General features: G+C 41.2%; 1 long non-coding RNA gene across 1 annotated transcript in view; it reads right to left on the bottom strand.

The window, feature by feature from the left end:
* The window catches only part of LOC306798612, a 40,826-nt gene extending 21,896 nt beyond the window's left edge, over positions 1-18,930 (bottom strand). The window contains exons 1-2 of the long non-coding RNA XR_013773413.1: positions 17,476-18,930; positions 13,994-14,131 (exon numbers count right to left, since the gene is read on the bottom strand). This is a non-coding gene — a long non-coding RNA (uncharacterized lncRNA). The remainder of the gene's footprint in view (positions 1-13,993; positions 14,132-17,475) is intronic.
* Positions 18,931-21,671: the final 2,741 nt, after the last annotated feature.

Here is a 21,671-nt window from a genome sequence, read left to right on the forward strand (position 1 = left end):
CATAATCTAGAGGGTTTTAAAAATTATATTAATAGAAAATGTTACAAGTGTTTTGTCTTTGCTAGATTCAGAGTGCATGTAAGTCCTACATGATGCTAAGAAGAAAACATTGTGTCTTTATAAAGTTCTGAAACTCAAAAGAAGAATGATTGTTTCATGATGCCATAAGTATATTTGATATAGATGTTTACTGTAGGTCTAATAAATGTTTAATACAGACCTAGTGTGGCCATTTCCATACAATTACATCACAATTTAAACCTAACTCTTGTTCTGAGGTCATCTTTTTCATGTGGATAGTATGAACTTACAGACTCTTTATTCAGAATATTATTAATATTTCTGTAAGCTGATTTTGGCGGTTTAATGGGATAACATTACAGGTAGTACAAGCCATGCTGATGGGTAGGAAATATGCCCCTTGGTTTCTTTGTGAGGAGAAAGGATTGATGGTGGGATGCTAAGCAACAACACCAGCACCTTTTTGGTACTTCAGCAGAAATACCAGATAAAGAACATTGATATGAGTGATAAATTGTAGTGGAAATAATGAGCAGCAGATCAGAAATGAATGAGTGGGATGTGCTATCCAGTGAATTCAATATAGCTTGTAAAACAATTTGTGAGAAAAGTTCAAACAGAGTTGGACTTGATATTTTTTTTGACTCTGTGTTCATATGTAAATGTTCAGTATTTTATTGTTTTTATTCCCAGATAAGTTTATATGTCTGAAACCTTTCTCTTGCATATAGTATCTTGAGATTGAGCACAAATGCCAATAAAGAAGAAAAAAAGAAATAGGCTTTTTTAGTGTATTTTCACTAAGAAACAGACCACACTTGGCATAACCCCATAGCCTAGTTTATGTGTCCTTTCTATGGGTGTGTAGTCTGTTGTGAAGCCACCTAGAACTGAATGTTCTACTCTGTCAAAAGGCTGGGCAAGAACATGGCATGGGGCAGCATCCAGATCTGCCATTTCATACGCCCAGGAACGGAAAGGTGCATCTGAGCAGCCTTGGGAAACACCTTGGCAAGGAGAGAGCTGTGAGCCGGACAGCTGTTCCGGGAAGCCTTGTTTTGCAAATGTGTGGGTTTGTGTCACACTGCGGGTGCAGACTGCCTGTAACCCAGGTAACAGTGGGTGGCTAAGGCACACTGAGGGGTATGGAGGCAGCTTGCAGCCCGAGGTTGGAGTAGTTTCAGCACAGCTCAGTGATGATGAAATCTGACTCAGGGTCACACTGTCAAATCCCCAGTTCTGCAATTAACTCATCATCTCACTTAGCTCCTTCCTGCTTCTGCTGCCTTATTGTAACTTAAGTATCAGCAGCTACCACAAAGTGGCTGCTACATTAATTTGTGTATTTTTCTAAAGCATTATGATGACACCTGTAAGATGAAAAGGGTTAAATAAAAATTTTATCTTAGTTCTTAAATCCCAGCTTCACAATTTTTATCATGCTGGTCATCACAGAGGAAGCACAGCTTGTAAATCTGGTTGTAGAAGATGCCAAGAATGTCCATACAGAAAGAAATTCAACAAAGATAGGGCTTATCTGGGTTGGTAATGCCCTGCACAAAATTACATATTTAAATTTTACTTTTATAGGCTGTGTCACTGTATGTCCCTGTATGCCCTGAGAAGTTGCACTACTACAGCCTAAGAAGCATCTTTGATGACATCCCTGTTATCAGAGACAAGTACTTCATAATTGGACTATCTCAAGGAAAAAAAAAAAAAAAAAAGAAGAGCAAGGATTGAAGAAAAACCCTGCAGCTATGCCAGGTTTGCATTACGTTTGCAAAAATGTTCCTGGGGGCCAAAGTCCTCAGTCAGTGTGTATTGCTAAGTAAAGGTAAATACATATCTGTCAAGGGAATGATAGTCTGGAAGTGCCTTGAGCTATGTGTTCTGCCAGTCTTCAGGCAATTTTTGGTGGATAGAGAATGTGCACAGAGTCTCCTGCAAAAACCAGCATACAGATAAAGAAAATTTTGAAAATGCTCTTGCTTCTAATCCCAGCAATATGTGTAAGGGAAAAACAAACAGATAATCTAATTTTCAGCATGTAAATCTACTTCTTTAATGATTAAGCTTAGGTAGTGAGGGCTGTTTACCCTTTAAATTTTATTTACTTAAGATTTAAATGAAACCTGTTAATAAGCTGCAGACATGTGACTTGTTGGAAAGTTAGGAAAGGAAAGAAAGAGCATACAACAGCTTAGGAGATGATCCTGTATCAACTGCTCCTTTTAGGAAGCACAATTTTTTGACCATGTCACAAGGATCTCCTTTCTCAAAACTTGTGTCTAGCAAGGCATACCCTTCTGCTGACTCCCTGACAGACGGTTTAGAAGTTAATCCCCAGCACAGTGGTTTTGCTATTGGTCATCTTGTTCCCCAGCAAAAGAGAAGCTTAGCAGAAAGCACAGGAAAACACATGTTAAGACTCAGGCAGAGGCTTTTGTTGAGGCTGGAAGCTGTAATTAAAAGCCTAGTGAACAATAAAAGTTGAGAAGGGGCTCATTAGCCCTCCCCTGCTGTTTGACTGCTCATCAGTTGCAGGCATGTGGAGCTATACCAGTTTAGGGTAGCTCTTATCTGGTTTATAATTGCTGGAAAGTAACTCTGTCACAGGCTTTTTGTACAGGCTGTTTTCCTTCTTTTATCTGCCAAGTTTTGTTGGGTATTGTCTAAGCTGCTGCATTTTGTACCCCTGTCTCAGACTGCCCTGAGAAGCTTTTAAGCTTTATAATATTTTATGTAGTCTCATAAAAAGTTGTACACAGGCCATTCATAGCACAATTACTCTTAGATTTAGAAGGAGTTTTCTGTGGACACAGTAAGAGAAGAGATAGTAGTAATCTTAGAGCAGATTATTTTAGTAGACAAGTTTTGAGCTCATGCTGCCCCCACCCCAGATGGTTTCAGTCTGTGGGTTCAAGGGTTTCAGTGTCCTGCCCTGAACTCATTGGGAGCAAGGACCAAGAGTGGTGGCTTGTCATAGTAACTCTTGATAGCCATCCTAGTTTATCACCAAGGACTGAATCAAACATGATTTATTTGCACCAAGGGCCTGAGTTCAGCTGCAGAATTTATCCACCTGCAGTTCATGCCATGCACTTCCTGTTACTCTTGGAGTCACAAGGATTTGAGTAAGGAATAAAGCCTTGGTACATTTCAGGAGGATCCATCTTGTGACATAGAAAGCATTTCAGACCATTTACTCTGCTGGGATAAACAAGACGGAGTTCTGCAAATCCTAATGCTGTGCACCCTGATCAGATACTGGTTTGTGCCTCTTGAACTTATAATTTGTTGATAGCAGGAAAATATTTCAGTACCTTATAATACTTTGTAGAGTTCTACTATTACACTTTTTCAAGAAAGTCAATGTATTAACTTATAATCAGTTACATATTGTCCTTTTACACTTTAAAATGAAACATCCAAGAAACTGACACTTCCTAGAAAATGTATGTATACATATGAATGCCCTTTTATTTCTTTAATAGCACTGAATTTTCTTAAGTTGCCTGTTCTCCTCTTGTGCTTTGACATTTACCTGTGTCTCTCCATCAGCCACATTCACTTTCCGATCACTTGATATGCTGCTTTTCTGTACTTCAGATACAAAGGAAGTCAAGAGCAATACCTCACCTACTGGAGGGAGGCAGATATAAGGGTGCCCAGAGAGCAGTATGCAGTACAGGAATGCAGGAACTGGCTTCAGTATGGGTTTCAGGGACCCCTGCAGCATGGGGCCACTGCAGTCTGTGAACTGGGGACCCCAGCAGTATGGGGACCACTGCAGCACATCTGTTGCTTCTGCATCAACCTGCCCTGCACAGGCTACTACAGAAACTGGCATTCATGCCAGAAAGGCAACTGGAAGTTTCTGGATAAAAGGCTTTACTTAAGAATTGCTCCTGCCCTTTTCAGTCCTCTGGCCTCTTTTCATTCCTGCTTTATCAATTATCACCAGTTAATGATTCATTTTCTGGTTTTGTTTAACCAAAGCCAAGAAGCATCTTGTAGACAGCAACTGCCAATTAGTTATAATAAAAGCAGAAATTTAGTTTTCAGCTCGTCTGCATTTGGAGGGCTATAGCAGGAGTCAATTCAATTGCTTTCTTATCTTCTGAACTGTTCTTACTACGTGCATTTGTGGTTGCCAGGTGCTTCTGGGGTGAGCAGGCCCTGCCTTTCCTGCCCCACTCTCCCTTCTTCCCTCTGATAAGGATATGCAGCTGGAGGGAGGGAGGGAAGGAAGGAAGGAAGGAAGGAAGGAAGGAAGGAAGGAAGGAAGGAAGGAAGGAAGGAAGGAAGGAAGGAAGGAAGGAAGGAAGGAAGGAAGGAAGGAAGGAAGGAAGGAAGGAAGGAAGGAAGGAAGGAAGGAAGGAAGGAAGGAAGGAAGGAAGGAAGGAAGGAAGGAACTATCGCCTACTCACTCTGGTTATAATGTAAATCTTTCTGAAAATATACATATATATGCATTTCTGTAAAACTATAATTAATTAATGGTAATGGGAACTGTTTGAGAATAGCCCATCTCACTGTAGTCACCTGTATCTGAGAAGATTCCCCTGATCATCAAGAGGTGCTTCAAAGACATGAACTTGTTTCAGGCTCTTGGATTTGGATGAGATGTTTTGTGTCCTGGAAGTCCCTCTTTCTCTCCCCAGGAAGTCAGGGGAGGTGCTGATGTTGTCAAAACCTACATTTTGTCAAGTGATTTCTCTTGCTTTCGTGATTTTACTGTCTTAAAGTTACATATAGTTGAGCTGCAGCAGGATGAATGAAAGGCTGTATATAGTAGTCTGCATCCACCCTTACTGGCTTACCTAGGCCCCAGCAGTGTCTCTGAGTAAGAGGCAGAAGCACTGGGTGCAGCAGAAATGTTACCTTACAGAAGACAGTAAAGGACTCCTGCAGGAACTGCTGTCTTAAAAGTAGATGTGAAGCAGAGTTAAAGAGGACAATGTAGGACTGTGGGTTTAGTGCAGTGCTGCCATCTGTTCTTTCCTTCCCCCAGACTTTTTATTTGTCCCCAGATTTGGCATATGAAACTAGGTCAAGGCTGTTAGCCATGTTTCAGAAGTACTAGTCACTCTGTGAACATGACAAAGCACGTTTGGGGTGAGGGGGGTAGGGTTTGGGGTTTTTTTTTTCACGTAATGTAGAAAATCAGTTCTATTTGGGATTAGCTGTTTCTTGGGAAATGGCACTGCAGTGGGATGTTCTTTTCTCTCTGAAGAAGCCCCGTACCACATCACAGGAGAGTGACAAAATGTTTGGACTCTTTTGCAAACAAGGCTACAGAGAAGTCACCCAGTGTCCTGCAGTGAGGTGGAGAAGAACAGCATCTGTGACAGGCAGCTCACAGTCCTAGGCCACCAGAATCAGTGAAGATGACACACATCTGGACAGTGTATGCACTTCTGCCCTGGGAGGAGACCCTGCTCGCCCTTCTTGCTCTCACTCTGCTTGTATCATTTACAGGTTGTGATGTAAAGCAGAGGAAATGGGGAGTGTAAATACCCATCTCACTCTGAAAAGGATCTGGTTTCCTCAGGTACAGTTTGTGCTTATCATTCTTGTGCAAAAGTTAGTAGGTCACAGCTGGTTAAACAAACCCTGCCCAATTATAATTTCCATGTTTACAACAGACAGTACTTAATCTTTTATTACTCCTTTCCACCCAAATCAAAGGTCTAATTTTTTGCATTCAATTTTACTTTGTTCTTTTTTCAGAGTAAAAGAAAAAGGAAAACATTAAAACCTTGTAAAACTCACTTCAAAAGGACCTGAACCTAATCTCCAAGATTAACTGATGTCTCTTATTTCAGAATGTACTAACTGCATATTATACTTCATGTATATGAAGACAAGAAATGGCATATTATATATAAAAACAGGAAAATGCATTATTCATGTAATAAATGTTGTTTTTTCATGTCTTCTGGCAAAAAAAGTGGGCTGCCTCCTAGTAATTGCACATCATATTTTAAAATAATGATGCACATTTTTAATGTGTCAGTTGCTGCCTGTCTCCTGTCCCAGCCAGCAAAAGCACATTCCTAGAGAAAGAGACCCTGAATGCCCTCAGTGCAGCAGCTCACATATATGCTTTATAAATTAGATGCTTTAAGAAAGTTTCTTCCAAATGTTGTTCAAATTCAGCAGGTTTTGAAGGTCAAACCTTTACCTTGTACTCTACACATCATAGCTAAATCATGTTATGTCTAAAATACACTTGTTTCAAATCTGAGAGATAAATCTTATGTTCAAGTAAAAGTTTGACTAAAATAAAACAACAAAAAAAAAGAATTTCTGGGAAATGACAGGCACAAAGAAGCCTCAAAACACTATATACTTCTTGCAATAACTTCTTCTAACCTCAAACACACTCTGCTCTCTAAGTATGGGCACACATTCCTCAACTTGTGGATAATGACTCATGCTAGCAAAGTGCTGGTCATGTACAAAACGCCTCAAGAGAAGGTCAGTTAATACTAGAAGAGAATTTGTTCTGGGCACTAAGCCATCCACAGCTTTTCACATGCATTACAATATGGCTTGCAACAGGACATGGGGAAAAAAACAATTATAGTGACAATCCAAATGCAATCAGTGTGAGCCACAGATGAAGGGTTTTGATGTAGCTATGAGATGCATGCAAAAGGAAGCATGGCACTGCTCTAACACAGCTCCCTCCACACCTTTCTCCTTGGCACCAGCTGGGTCATGGACATCTCAGACTGAAAAAAAGGCTGCATTTACTGCTCTGCTTAGGGTTAGGGCTATGCTTAGGGTTAGGGTTATGCTTAGGGTTAGGCTTAAGGAAACCACAAAGCCTGGAATTCCAGGGACACTGCAACTACAAAAGGCATGCCAGGGGTAGTACAGCACTGCCCCAATATTGCTTCCTCCTTCTTTCTGCTTGACATCAGCCATGTGCTGGCCTCAGCTCATGCTTCTTTTACTGCTCTGCTTAGGGTTAGTGTTATGCTTAGGTTAGGTCTTAGGGTTTGATTTATGCTTTAAGAATACCACAAAGCCTAGAGCTCCAGAGATACTGGAATTTTATAAACAGAAGTTGTTTCTACAGATATTCATCATGGTTAACAGCCAGTGCAGTTAAGGCAGGGGTACAGAGTTCACTTTTTCTCTCAGGAGGCAATAACTGCTATGCTGTATATCAGGAATTACCACAAGAAAACTCGTGTGTAGGACTGGAACATGCTGAGGCCATGGCTCTCCCACAACTGTCCAGTTTCAGGATGATGCACAAACTGTTTTTCATTTCACACAGAGAAGTTGCATCCCATACTTCCAGCCCTCCTGAAACCAAGTCCTGCTCTGTCCTGGAGCTGTTTCCTCAACGGATTTCATAAATTAGTGGAGGCAAAGACCATGGATTCCCAGGATTGGACTGGGTGTCTTCCACACTGATAGCAGTGGGATAGAGATAGCTCTGGGATACAGATACCTGGAGACCCGAATGGAGAAAATCAGATACGAGCTCTTTACACAAACACACACATTTTCTGTGATAGATTCAGACTGGTCAGTTTAAAATGCCTTGGCCTTTCAGGGACATACCCACTGAGCATTGCTTCTTCCCTGACCCATTGCATGACAACAGTGTTTTCCAGTGTCTGCATGCACAGATTTCACTCTCGCTGTGTCATCTTGGTCTTTCACTTCCTTTCTCATGGTTTCTGGGGACAAGGTTTTTTAAAAGTCAATGTTCCATTTTCTGCTTTCAGAAGGACCTCTCTGATGGCAATCTTCCAAATTTCTATTCTTGACTGCTCAAAGTTGAGCCAAGTGGGAGGGTTAAGAAGAATCCTGCTACAATTCATCTAACAGCTTCCCAAATTTCCATTTATTCAAGTACTGTATTTAACACTGTTTGTGGAACATGACATAGAGGGGCGACTCACATGACTGAGAAGAATGCACTTAGAACACAGCATCAGCAAACAGGCTGAACAGATACTGAAAGAGGGGAAAAAACAACTGTATTGAAACAGAATGTAAGCCTCAAGCCTTAAGAGAAAAGCAATAGTACTTAGCTAATAATAAGGAAAATAAAAAAGCAGAAATCAAAAAAAAAAAAAAAAAAGGAAAGTAAAAGAAGAGGGCAGGAGGAAAATGTATGGACAAGGTAGAGACTTTTCTTATTTTTCATCTTTTCAGTCATTCTGGAATATTCTTGCATCTTTATGTCTCACAAAATTCTTTGTAGAGAAGACTTGTACTGATATTCTCAGTCCTCAGCTTCAGTCAGCACCATACTGCATTTAATGTTGCTTCCACAGTATCAGAAAACATCTCAGCAAGTTAAGTGATATGACCAGATCACAAACCCTCAGGAAATGTTTGCATGCCTTTTTGCCATCCTGCAACTAGTTAGTACTTGAGTCAAGCATTTCTGCCACGTTGTAGTGGCAGTCACAAGGAAATGTTTTCTTTGCTTAATATAATCTCATGAGATGCCCAATGAGACAAGACATGTGACAGGCTATTGTGCAATTGCAGCCTTACACTAGGATTGTTCAGAGCATGGCACAGGGAAAAAGGGCCTATTTTTTGACTGCAATGGGTACTCACACACAGCAGAGTTGGGGATAAAATTGCACAGAAGTGAAATCCTTTGTTTTATTGCTGCTTTTCTCAAGTGGATTGCTTCAACAGCATCTCTGCCTGATCGCTGTGAAAAGTGCTGTTACAGAAATCTGCCTTTTCACTCATTTTACTTTAAAAATTGATCATAGCATGTTTTCCATCACAAACAGTTTAAATCTATTCCATGCCTCGAACCAAATCTTTAGTGGTTTCTGGGAGACTTAGGTGCTCCTAAGAACCATTCTCACAAACACATCCAGAATGGTACTACTTGGGGAAGTACAGCATGGAAGTACCTTTCATCTCCTTCACTTGGTTTTAAACAGTGACCAGCCTGTTCCTCTTCCCTTTGCACCGAGCAGCTCTTGACAAGAAAGAGCTGGTCCTTTGGTGGAGTATGGGGGTCTCTGCTTTCTCTGTAAATCTGGAGACACCAGCAGGTCCTCAAAGGGCATCTGCCACTCGGTCTTCTCTTGAGACCACTCAGGGTTTATGAGGCAACACTGCTCCCTTTGCTTCTTACCAGCTGACTAGGTGTAGGTGAGGGCACAATTCAGATCTAGTCACTTATGTTCACAGAGATGTGGTTGCAAATATTAAGAGGAGTCCTACACAGAAGCTGTACAGTCCCAAAAAACTGAGCTGTCAGAGGCACCAGCTTGCTCTGAGCTAACAAGGCCTGACAGTCAGTGTGCTCCTCCACAGCACGGTCATTGCTGCAAGACATCCCCCAGGAGAAAGTACATCACCACCAGCTCTGCATGACCAACTCATCAGACTGCACAGGCACAGCTGGGGAGGAAGGCAAGGTCTCTGAGGGTCTGCTGTCAGAGCTTCACCAGTAACAGCAAACCTCATAACTGTCAGCACAGGGGCTTTTGTGTTACAAACACAAATGGGTTTCAAGATTTTAGCACCGTGGTTCTAAAAGACACATACCCATGCATGAAAATTTTGTAGCTCTAGCACACTAAAAAAATGCTAGGTATATTATCAATAAAAATACTCTGTTCTGCCTGAAGAAAGATCAGATATGATGCCAATGGTAAAAAGGACTTTTTGACAGAAAAAGGGGAGATTTTTTTTCACTTCTGTCCTTTGAAAATAAAAATAAAGACAGAAAAAAAAAGATAGCCCTACTTTCTTTCTGTGTCATAGAATCATCTTAATGTCTTTGGACATAAGTACAAGGCTATCTGTACTCTCTCACTATACTTGTATGTTGGAATTTAAATAAATTACATTGTTGATAGTGACTGGGAAAAATCCTCCATTCTTAGGAATATCCTCCAAGGAAAATGCATATGTGCTCAAAAAATAGAGATGACTTTCGTAAAGAAGAACAACATTCAATAAGTTATGAGAGTCCCATCTGAGGAAAAAGCAACTCAGAGGCCACATTGATATTTGATATATGGTACGCTGTTCTGACTTTGAAATTAGGCCATGTATGAGAAAAGAGCATCTGTTACCAATCCTTGGGAAAAAAGCCAATAAGATTAATTCCAGAATACTTGTCCTGCCAAGATGCTGGAGTACTTCTGCTTCCATGTCATTACCTAGCTACTGTCAATCATTTATTGTTGGTCCTACCTCAGACACATCAGGACATCTTATTCATCAAAGCCATCCAGATTTTGCATGCCAGTATAAATCCTGTTTCTCAGTTATGCTAAGTAGGTACTATGTGTCATTGGACCTAAATCAAGGCAGAAAACTGTATTCCTATAAATCATGGTTTGGGAAAGGAATTATTAGAGGTGAAATCATAGTATCTAGCATTGGATAATTAGTGGAATGGCATTAAAATGAAGAAACATGAAGTGAGAATGATTACTTAAAGCTGCCTATTACCTTGGAACATATTCGTATTGTCAGCAAGACTCATCTTTACTTTCCCTAACAAGGCACCAGCTTTTTTTGCCAATTACATTCAAGACGCCTCTCAAGCACACAGGTATGTAATTTGGCATTATGTAACTCTATATGATGCTATATTTGAGAAAACCACTCCACCTAAATATCTTGCACAAAACCACAACAGACATGTTGATCAATGAAAACTGCAGCCAGGTGGTAAGAGAGCTCAGAAGGGTAATTAACCAAAACTGAAAGTCAGTAGAAAAACCAACATTTGTCATGCAGAATAATTCCATTTTGGTGACATCAGTGTGATGACATTCTATCTCAGAATTTTACTATTCTCTATATACATTTCTGTAGAGTGTGCTTTCTAGAACTCCTGACAGAGAATCAAGTTAAGCTGTGATCATGGGAATTCTATTAATTGGCTGTTAGTGGTTAGTTCTTTGCCCCATGGTAGGGAAGGAGTAAGCAGCACAAAGGAGGTTGTTCTCCGAGGAGCTCAAAGCAAATGGAGGAAGGAGGAGTGCTGATGAGGAGTGCCGATTTACTCACCCTGCAGCTCTGAGGATCCGAGAGCTGTGGGAGTCAGAGCTGTGAAGCAAAAGTGCTCTGAATCACAGCATTACTCAATAGAGGAGCAGCACATGGTGCACCCTGTCTGTAACACTCCAGTAGGCTGAAACATACCCTGAGGACTAAAATGTCTCTTGGTAAAGATATCAAAATGTTTGCACTAAAAAAAGAAGTAAGGTGACTTCAAAATTCTCCAAACGATCTGTAACAAAATTACCTGCACTTCATTTTAACTCAATGTGGTGGCAACTAAAGGGGATAGTGGCAGATGTGATTTAAACAAATAGACACAAATATTAGTGATCTAGACACATGTTTGAAAGTGCCTCTGACTGGGGACATTTACAGCAAAACATATGTGTGAGAGGAATGCTCACAGTGAGGAATGTTACTGTAGCTAATGGACTGGATAATAATTCAGAAGATCTACTGCCTCCTATTCCTGATATTAAGATAATTTCCTATACCAAGTGGGAGACCCACTAAAGCTTTCCAAAGTTTTCAAAAGTGCTCGTGAAACTTTGGAAACTAAATGACAGGATTCTTGGAGCTGGAGTCCAGAGTCAAGTTTAGCAGGAGCACTCTACACTGATTTTCACGAGACCTGGACTCACACAGCAGAGCAGGGGACATCAGTCCCAGCTAAACCATCAAAGTGCTCTTTCAATACAGTTGTACAAGTGCTTCCAGGACCCAGCTGACTCCTCATGCTTGGATTGCATTGGGCTGTGCAATGCCACACATCAAGCTTTTACTGCACTCTATACATCATGTAAATATATTACTCAACCAAGATTACTTTGTCATCTGACTTGTCATGACTTTGTCATCTCATTGCAGCCTCTTTGTCACTCTCAATCCTTCTGTACTTGATTCTCATGCTTTTTTAAAAAAGGGTCACTGTTCGACCAGTTCTTGCAATATAAAAAGCAATCCACACTGCAACTTTTTCTGTAGCTGCACATAACTCCTTTGAAAGGCAACTCTAAAGCAAGGACCTTGTTCTTTGTTTTTTTCAAACACACACAAATGCTTGGAGTTTGTATCAGTTGCAGGACTAGCAAGAAAATTACAGGAGCAAATAACAGTTTCTGGGATTGAACTTTGCAGAGAAGTTCAAATGAGGTTAAATGTGATTTAGTGTCACACTAAGCCCTGGTGTGAAGAAAATGGAAACTGATTGTGCTGGCAATAAGAAACAAGAAAGATGAAGCATCTGATATTTGCATTTTGTCTTAATTCCTATTAACACACAATTCCTTCTTTGAGGAAAATATTTCCCTCATGAATTGCCTTTATAGTACTTTAAGCAGGGAAAAATAGAAATAAAAGCACTAGGTAGTTTCCTCTCCTTGCAAATCTCCAGAAAAATCCTCAGTCTACAATTACATGCAGCTCCAGTGGATAGCACAAGCATGATCGTACTGGGTCAGAGCAAAGGTCCATCAGCTCAGAGTCCTGCCTCCCACAGTGATCAAAAGCAGACTCGTGAGAAGATTACAAAAATCTCCAGAACAAGCATATGATGGTATTTCCCACTGATGTTCTCAAGGCCTCCTCGGGCATTTTCTCAGCCAGACATGATTGCTAAATGTTTAATCTTGGTAGATTTGTCTTCCATGAACCTGTGCAGGCTCCCTGAGCCCTATGAACTTTTACCACCACACAACATAGTAAGAAATCCCACAGCCTAATTATAGGCTATGTACAAGAAATACATGATTGCTGTTGTTGTTGTTGTTGTTGTTGCTGCTGCTGCTGCTGCTGAGAGATGATTGTCTGCTGTTCACCTCTGTACCTTACACTGGAAAAGGCTGTGAGCAAACACTCCTCATTTATCTCCAGACCTTGACTGACAACTTTACAGGGCTCCCAGCTGTACCTCTTGCTCTGCCCAGCAACTTTTCACCTCTGGGAAACATGGAACCTTTGGGAGTTCTCTCTCCTTCCTCAGGTGGGGACCAGAACTGTGTGGGCTTGTCAACACAGATTTATCCAGTGGTGAAGTGGTTGTTCTGATTTTTTTTTTAGCCTAGAGGGAATAAATTTGCTTATCTTTTTATCACTGAGCTGAAAGTTTGACAGAATTATCCGTTGTAATTCTGAGATTTTGCTATTGCATGCTCAATGCATTGACATTTAATGGCCAAGTTAGAGGCTTTTATACATTAGGATTGGTTTCTTTCCCCTAGGGATGTTATTTTACCAACCACTGAACTCTTCTTTTGAAAAAAAGTTCAGCTTTTGAAGGATGACTTCTTGCTGTTTAATCTTGCTGTTTAGCAATGCCAGCATCCTCTCATCCTTTTTTAAAGGCTTTCTTCACATGTGGTATGCATTTTTTGAATGCTTTCAGTAAGCCCCCAAAGGGTCTCCATGCCCTCTGCAATGACAGAATTCTCTCAGCTAAGCCTTCTGATTTTTTTTGAGCAAGTATTCTTTTTATGTCTCTTATTTTGAAATTGGTATAAGTATGGAAGTTATCTACCTGCTTATTAAGCATATTTTGACAGAGGAGATTATAAAATTGGACATAGATCCCACAGAAAAACAAAAAGATTAACTCATAAGTCAACCTCTGTGGCAGTCACAATCTCCCTGATGTAGTAAACCATGAATCAGAACATAAAGGTGATATAATGCTCAGCTAATAGGACAGCTGTACTCAGACATGATGAGTTGAGATCCCTCAGTGAGGCACATAAAGACCTTCAGCACTTTTAGTTAAATAAAATTAATACTTTTAAGTGAAAGGAAATGCTTACAAGGCACATATCATGATCTTGGAGCAGACACAGTGGACAAAATTTAAATTCATTTTTCCTACATTTTTTTCTTTCTTTGTGAACAACTGAAAAAGCATCTTTTTATCAAAAAAAGTTGCCAGTCCCCATCCCCAACAAGTTGTAATTCCTACCATAATTGATGCCTGATTGCTGCATCGAACTGCAGAAAGACCACTTCTCTGTGAATGGGTAATTGCTGGGATATGCTGCTGAGATCCAGTGGATTCTGTAAGCTACAATAATTTTCTGTATGTCTTGAAGTTCAGTCCCTGCAATCTCAAGAAGAGTAAGTTTATCAGGTAAGATGTCAGAAACTGCACATAAAAAGATGTCAGTTTTGTAAACTTATTTTCCCCCCAGAGGTTTTGCACTTCAGGACTTTCTCAATTTTTCATCCTTCCCTGTGATGCAGAAGAAGAATGTGTTTACAACCCTCTCAAAGTTATAAAACCAGGTAAGAATAGAGATCATGGCAGGTGGAGAATTATGAGGGTGTAGTAAAGGTGGGGAGGAAAAGGCATAGTAATGAAAATTGCAAGCAACTCAGAAGAGCGGTTCTTTCATTAGCCTTTCCCATTAAAAAGTAAAACACTTTAAAATCCAAGCAAGGATGGTGGCAAATTCTACTGACTATCATATTAAGATTAGGTTTGTCAGATACATGCATGATCATGTCTAGAGATGGCATTTTACTTACTCCAAAGACTAGATACTGCTTGAGTCGGGATGAGAGGGGCATTTCCAATAGTTTTTAAATGAAATACTATTGTAGCTCAATCCTGCAAGGTATGGAATATTTTCCTACTGAGGCTCTGAAGTTATTTATTCCCTCTAAGTTTAGGAAAAACTTCTCAAAGGAATGGGTCTCTGCAAGTCATTACCCTTACAAGAGCACCTGCTCTTACTTGGTGTTTGGAGGAAGTGTTAGGGCTTGATGGCATCCCAAGAGAGCCCTGGCAGAAGTGATTTAACTAGGAAGTACCTGTTATAGAAACCCAATGTTCTCTCTGTCAGACTGAAGGGTCTGCCATCATTCAGGGAAGTTAAATGGTCTGATTTGGAGGAGAGGGAAATTATTCCTCAGCAGCAGCAGCAACCAAAAGATCTGTTGGTCGTGAGCAACGAAGTAAAACTGTGAAAATGTATTACAGAGACAGCAGAGTACTGCCCGTATTTTCTGCCTTAAAAGTGTAATAGTTAGGCACACATTAGATGTGTCTGAAATTGACATACATTACACATAATATTCCTCCTACATCTGGTTATGTGGTTTCTCACTGATCCTTGAGCTCAGCCTTTTTGATTGTTTCAAAGCTCATTATGCATGCTAATTTACGTGCACTTTCTCAGTCATATACAAATGAAGTTACTGATATGCACTTGATTGCACAATGAGCACACACCACAGAACAGGAAGGGCTTTTTGTTGAAGAAAATAAACCCACTTCAAACATCAAACATCCATAAGCACAGTAGTAAAATAAAAGCTGTAACAAGTATTTATGACTCACTGACTTCTTTCTTCTTTCCAAAAAGAAAATTCAAGAAGATAAATTCATAACTGATAATAAAAATCTTATTCACATAAAAAAGAAAAATACATAACGGATAAAATCTGGAGACATTAAAAGACCAAGCTGGTCTTTTATTTATTTTTACCAACTATTGAAGAATTTATTGTTTTTATCAAATTGTTGTGATAAATTTTTCAGTTTTAACAGATGCCAGGACAAAAGGAAAGCTGTGCAGAGAAACTTTTTACTCCTGAGTTGTATGTGAGCAGCACCAAATGTACAGATATACAAAGAGGGATATTTCCTGGTGACAGGAAAACAGTTCAGACACGCAGCACCCACACCCACAGAGAAGATGGTATGCATAACACACCATGTTTTGAAATTCCAGCTCATTATACTGTGAGAATACTCCAGGGGCTGAAAAGCAAAATGCCAAAAGAACACTTCAGTATTTGGGACAGGATTATCTAACGTGACCTTGGTTGCCTAATTATCATACATCAAGTTTAATTGGGCTCCTGCAGTCTCAGGCACCTCCAAAGTGACTTTCCTCTCACTCACAATGAACACAGTTCAGCTGAAGGTGTCTTTGTAAGAGTGTTCTGCAAAGGTGTCCAGTGACAGCAGAGGTACCAAACCCGTGGTGAGATGCCAGCAGTTACACAGCACTTCCCTGCTAACTGCTAAAGGAAAGGCAGGCAAACCCCAGTCCTGCAGTTGTCAAGACATGAATAACAAGCCAAAGCTCTTAGGGAAACCAGTACTGTCTCCATGCAGGATGACACACACCTCAGCTGTTCCACCCTTTGGAAAGAAAGGAGAGGAAATGACACGTTTACTATAGTAACTCCAGCTTGCTGCTTCAAATCCTCTGGTAAAGAAGGCTGATCAGATGGTTTAGCAGGCACTTCTAAAGGTGGAAGAACAATTTGAGGACCATGTTGTCTGTTCCCTACAGGAGCAGACCTCCCAGGCTGGTGGTGCATTGTTTTTCTGTGAGATCATGACTGATCTGTGATGCTGTGGATATGCTGTGGAAACACAACAGCCTTCCACAAGTAAAATGCAGAAGAAAAAAAAAAAAGGATGAAATTTCATCTTGACTTTATTCTTCACTTGAAATCCATCTCCTCCTTTTCCCTCTTTCTCACTATCAGCATTTTACACTTTTGCACCTGGAACCATCTGCTTAAGCACTCAGTCACTTTTCAATCCTCTTGGTCACTCCCCAGTCCAGGGTCAGAGACTCTGGATTTAAGACACAAAACAATTTGGGGAAATTCCCAATTGAGCAAAAGCCAGGATATATGAAACCACATGGTAAAATGCATTCACCATTTCTAGACTTAGGTGGGGAAGTCTGACAGCAGCCTGCAGATAAATAAAACCTTTCACATGACTATCCCTAAGTAAACTCACCAAAGTAGCAAATATTTTTGCTTCTTGGGCCACAGCTGCTCCCAGAAACCAAGTAAGACCCTGCTGGGATGGCACTGGGATCACTGGGTTTTGTTGAGGCTCTGGGTATCACTCCCAGGTGTCACCATTCCATCTACTGTCACAGCTTCTGTTTAAGAAACTGCTTTCCCAGTATCTCTTACACCTGCTTTCTTCACTGTTTACATTTACTCAAATAGATGCAGCCTTCCCCCCACAGTCCTTTCCCTCAGCTCCCACAGTGCCATGGCCCACCATGAACCAAGAATCACCCTGGGGCCTTGTACCCTGTGGGGCTTGGAGTTCTGGAATTTGTTTTGTCTTTCTGCCTAGGGAAAGGCCATGGAAAATTACCAGGAAGAGTAATCACTAATGCAATAGGCTACAAAGCTACAAATATATGAGTGTAGACAGAGAAAATATAAAAGGCTAAAAAGCAAAAAAACCTAACGGTATCACTGGCACCAGCCACCCCCTGTGAGCTGTACAAAGGAGCAATTCCCTGTCCAGCCCCACTGTTACCTGACATTGCTTCAAGGTTTCTGCTACACTTCAGTCTGACACCCTATGTCTGCCGGGACCCCCATCTACTTCTGCTTCTGCCACTGATTTGGGGTTACTGCTACAATTCAATTCACGACACCCGGGGGTCTGCTCACCTCTGCTGTTGCAGCTGCCAGTCTGAAATTCCTGCTCCAGTCTATTTAACCACCAGGAGTGGCACCAAGACCAGCTGCTCCCCATGAGTTTGCAGAGGGAGCCATCCTCTCTTCCTCCCTTACCGAGCCGCCATTACTGCAGGGCGTGAGGGGGCTGAGCCCCTGCTACAGCGCCCCCTGCTGGCTGGGGAACCCGCCCGGCCGGGAGCCAGCAGCGCCCCTGCAGGCTGTGCCCGGAACTGCGCCAAGGGAAACTGCCTGCGGCCGAGAAGGGTCACTGCGCTCCTGTTCTGTTTGTGGCTAATGCTATCATTTACTGTATTTTTGCCTTGTTATACATATATATACACTAGTAAAAAACTGATAGTCCTTTACTAGACCTTTACCTGAAAGCCCTGAAAATTCATAACTATATTAATTTGGAGGGAAGGGGTTCATATTTTCCATTTCAGGAAACTTCCCACCTTCCTTGGCAGACACCTGTCTTTTAAACCAAGACAGGAGAGAGCAATGTTGAGGCAGTGCCATGATACCCTTGGTGCCTTTTGTAGTTTCAGGCTCCCTGCAGCTCAAGGCTTTATGGATTTTTCACACCCTAACCCTAAGCGAGGAATAAAAGCAGCCTTTTCCAGAGGCTGAAGTGGCCATTACATGGCTTGTGCCAAGGAGCAATTTGTGGAGGGAGAAATGTTGGAGCAATGCTATGCTCTTTCACAGCAGGCAATCTCCTAAATATTCTGGATCGAAAAATTCTCCTCCTTCCCCCCTCCAAGTCCCCACCCATCTCCTTTCACAGATAAGAGCTCTAATTCCCTCTCTGTGCTCTGTGCTGACCTTTCTTTGTGTTATGCCACTTAGTGTTTAAAATGCTGCTTGATTAAAGCAATAAACTGAATTGAGGGATATGGCTTGCTAATGGCTCCTCCATTTCCAAGAGCACAATGATTGTCTCCCTTGGCACTCAGAAGCACTTAGCAAAGCCATGATCAGATATCAAGGAGAGCAAGGATAGAAGCTGGATGGAGCTTCTTGGTCTATTTGATCAAGCATAAGAACAGACATTTTCTTACCAGTGACCAAATTCCCCTGTCTCATGTGCTTGACCCCTTGGTTTCTTCCCCTTGGTTTTAATTTTGTGTTATTATAAACATGGATAGCCTGAACTGTGTGGTGAGGCAGGGCCAGCAAAGAAGAGACAGATGATTCTGTCCTGCTTGTAGGTGGAGAGGGACTGATGCAGTGAGCTGAGATTTAACCACATTCTGCATGGATTACAAACAGGAAAAGACAAAGGAAAGTCAAGGTCCAAGGTCAGTAAATGCAAACAGAGTAATTTTGAGAGAGAATGTTTGAAATACCCACATCTCAGTGATTCTAGTGCAAGTATCCTGTGTCCAACCGTGAAAGCCACATTCAGACAGGCATGGAAGAGGAGTTTTTGGTAAGTGAAGTTCAGCAGGGGCCCATGGGGGCTATCAGGAAGGTAGATGTGGATGACTCTAGGGTCCTGGGAGATCCCAATGCAACAGTGAAACCTGTCCCCGTCTTTTTGTGGCACAGCACTAGGCATACAGCCACCCAAAAATAATATTAACCTTGATATTCTATTGGGAAATTCTGTATTTTGGAGAAGAACAACAAGAGAATTACTTTGTTTTAGTCTGGTATTTTTGCTAGCAAGTTGCTTTATAAACAGCATAGAGAGAGAGTAAAGGCTAAGTATTAAACTTGATTCTAGCTTCAAAAGCTGCTGGAAAGCCCCAAAATCCACATGATCCATGATGTGCAGAAGAAAATTAATCAGGAGATGACTCTAGTGATATCTGAAAGACCTAGACACGTGTAGTTCTCCCATCTGGTCAGGAGAATTAAGATACCCTCTCTGGGGAATATAGGAGCTCATTTCTTGTGTGGGAAAAGTAGCCTTGATGCATAAAGGCAGCAAAGCCTTGCTCTGTGTGTGAATGCATTTGCTCTCAGCTCCCCACTGGAGTTTGCAGGCAGGCTGAATTGGACTGATAAAAAATTATTTCTCTACTCTTTTGTGTTGGAGTGTTAATATTTTAGGCCTAGCAGAGCAATTTAAATGTCAGAATTTTTAGTATTTTAGGTGTCATGTTGGTACAATTACTGCACGGATGAGGGCAATTTGAGTATTCATGGACACAAACAGTAAAACAAAGAAAAAGAGAAAATAAAAGGCCCGACTGCCACTGCTTGTGGTTGCAGGAAGCAATAATTAGTACACATAAATGCTCAGTTCCAAACAAAAGCAATATTCTTTTCCCAATATTTACAAAGAACTCCAATATACAACCATGGGCCAGGTCATTATTGACAGAACTGGTCTGTAATGAAATTGCATTTTGGCTTTGATACCAGAATGAATTTGATATTACTGCTCAGCACAGGTTTTGCAATCTGTTTGCAATGACATTTACTTTTTGCTGTAAACATTTTAGGAAAGCTGAGAAGCACTAAGCTATAAAGCATACCCAGTGTCAAATCCCAGGGATTACTGAAGGATCAATATTTTGTGACAGTGATACCCACTGATGTGTGGTTTTATTCTGGATTTTTTTGTTTGTTTGTTTTGTTCTCTCCCTCTGTCCCCGTAGAGCCCTGGAAACACAGGGCAAAGCAAGAAAAATTCTCAGTTGTACACACACAGATAGTTGAAACTGTTGTTCAAAGGTTGATGGATAACCACCAGGAATCAGATATGGAGGTAAATACTCTGCATTTCTAGCTAAGCAACAGCTAAATCGTGTTTACAGCTTTATTTCTTAAAGCTCTTGTCAATCAGTGACCTAAAAGAGAAACACATTTCTTAAGCTTATGAGCTTAGATGTAGATTATGTTAGTTTGTAATAGCAGCATTGGCAGCAAATTTATGCAGTGCCCAGCTGCCTTCTGACAGGTTTATTTCTGCTCTCAGGACTGTAATAATGTGAAGATGAGTTAGGGCTGGAGGCTCATATGCAACCGCAATGCAGGATTGCAGGGCTTCATTCACAGAGGCAGTACTGGGAACTCTCTTCCTGAGCCATTGCTAAATCAGGGGTCAGTCATGATGTTGGGATGCAGAATTAGCTTCTTTCAGGGAAATGTGGGGAAAAAAATTATGATCACTTCAGGTAAAAACCACAAACCACATTTTTCAGCGAGAGAAGGGATGTTGGGACCCAACTGCAATCTAGGCAGTTTCTTTGCTGGTGATTTAATTTCTCTACTGAAATTTCTCTTTTAGCTTCAATTGGAAAGAACAACATTATACAGTTGCAGCTAAAACCAGTCAAAAAAATGACAAGCCTGTTTTCCATTAGTTCAGTGAAATTGTAGGTTGGGCACAAACTTTCACATTGAATGATTTGATTTTGCTTCATTTTGGTATTGTAGAAGCACTTTATTTACAATAAAGTGACCATATTTCATTTTGATGCATGTATATAGCAACCCTTGTGACTCAGGCCACCCACAGGGTTTCTTATTTTGTTTCCCTGGGTTATTTTTAAAAAAGTAATTTACAGCAATGTTTCACTGTACTGGGCTGTGACATCACAGCCAGAGAGTGCAGCAACTTCGAGCCCCATTTCATGATTTATGAAAATATTCTTTAGCAGCAGCATCATTTACTTTACCAAAATTTAAAAACTATTCTCAGAGCATTGACCTTACTCTCCAAGAAGAGGAGAAGGTGGTTTCTCTGTGTGGGAGGCAGTTGCTAAGTAAAAATTAAAGCCAAACTGTGTGTCTGGGAAGCTGCTGAAGGGGAGCTGGGCTGCACCAGCACAGTCACTGTTGTATATTGGTGCTTTGCTTCAGGAGCTGCAGGCAGTGGAAGAAGGTGGCAGCCCAAGTGGCAGAGCTCTGACACAGGCTGGTGGTGGTGTTCCATCGAGTGGCAGCACTCTGGTCTCAGCTGGGACAGAGTCCCACTGTGCAGACAGCTGGTGACAGCCTTTGAGAAGGAGGGCACGGAGGCTCTGGGGCTGTTGCTTAGTCATGCTAGAAGGACATGATGAAACTACCAACAACTTTCTCTGGTGAAACAAAGATAACCTGAAGGCAGAAGCAGTGGCCTGCTGATCCATGGTTCCTGTGCATAATGAATTTTACACTGGCAACCTTCTAACTTGAACTTCTATACCTGGGTCTCTTTTTTCACAAGGCATTTTTCCAGAGCAGTTCAATTC

The sequence above is a fragment of the Erithacus rubecula genome, assembly GCF_903797595.1.
Source record: "Erithacus rubecula genome assembly, chromosome: 2".
Classification (NCBI taxonomy): Eukaryota; Metazoa; Chordata; class Aves; order Passeriformes; family Muscicapidae; genus Erithacus; species Erithacus rubecula.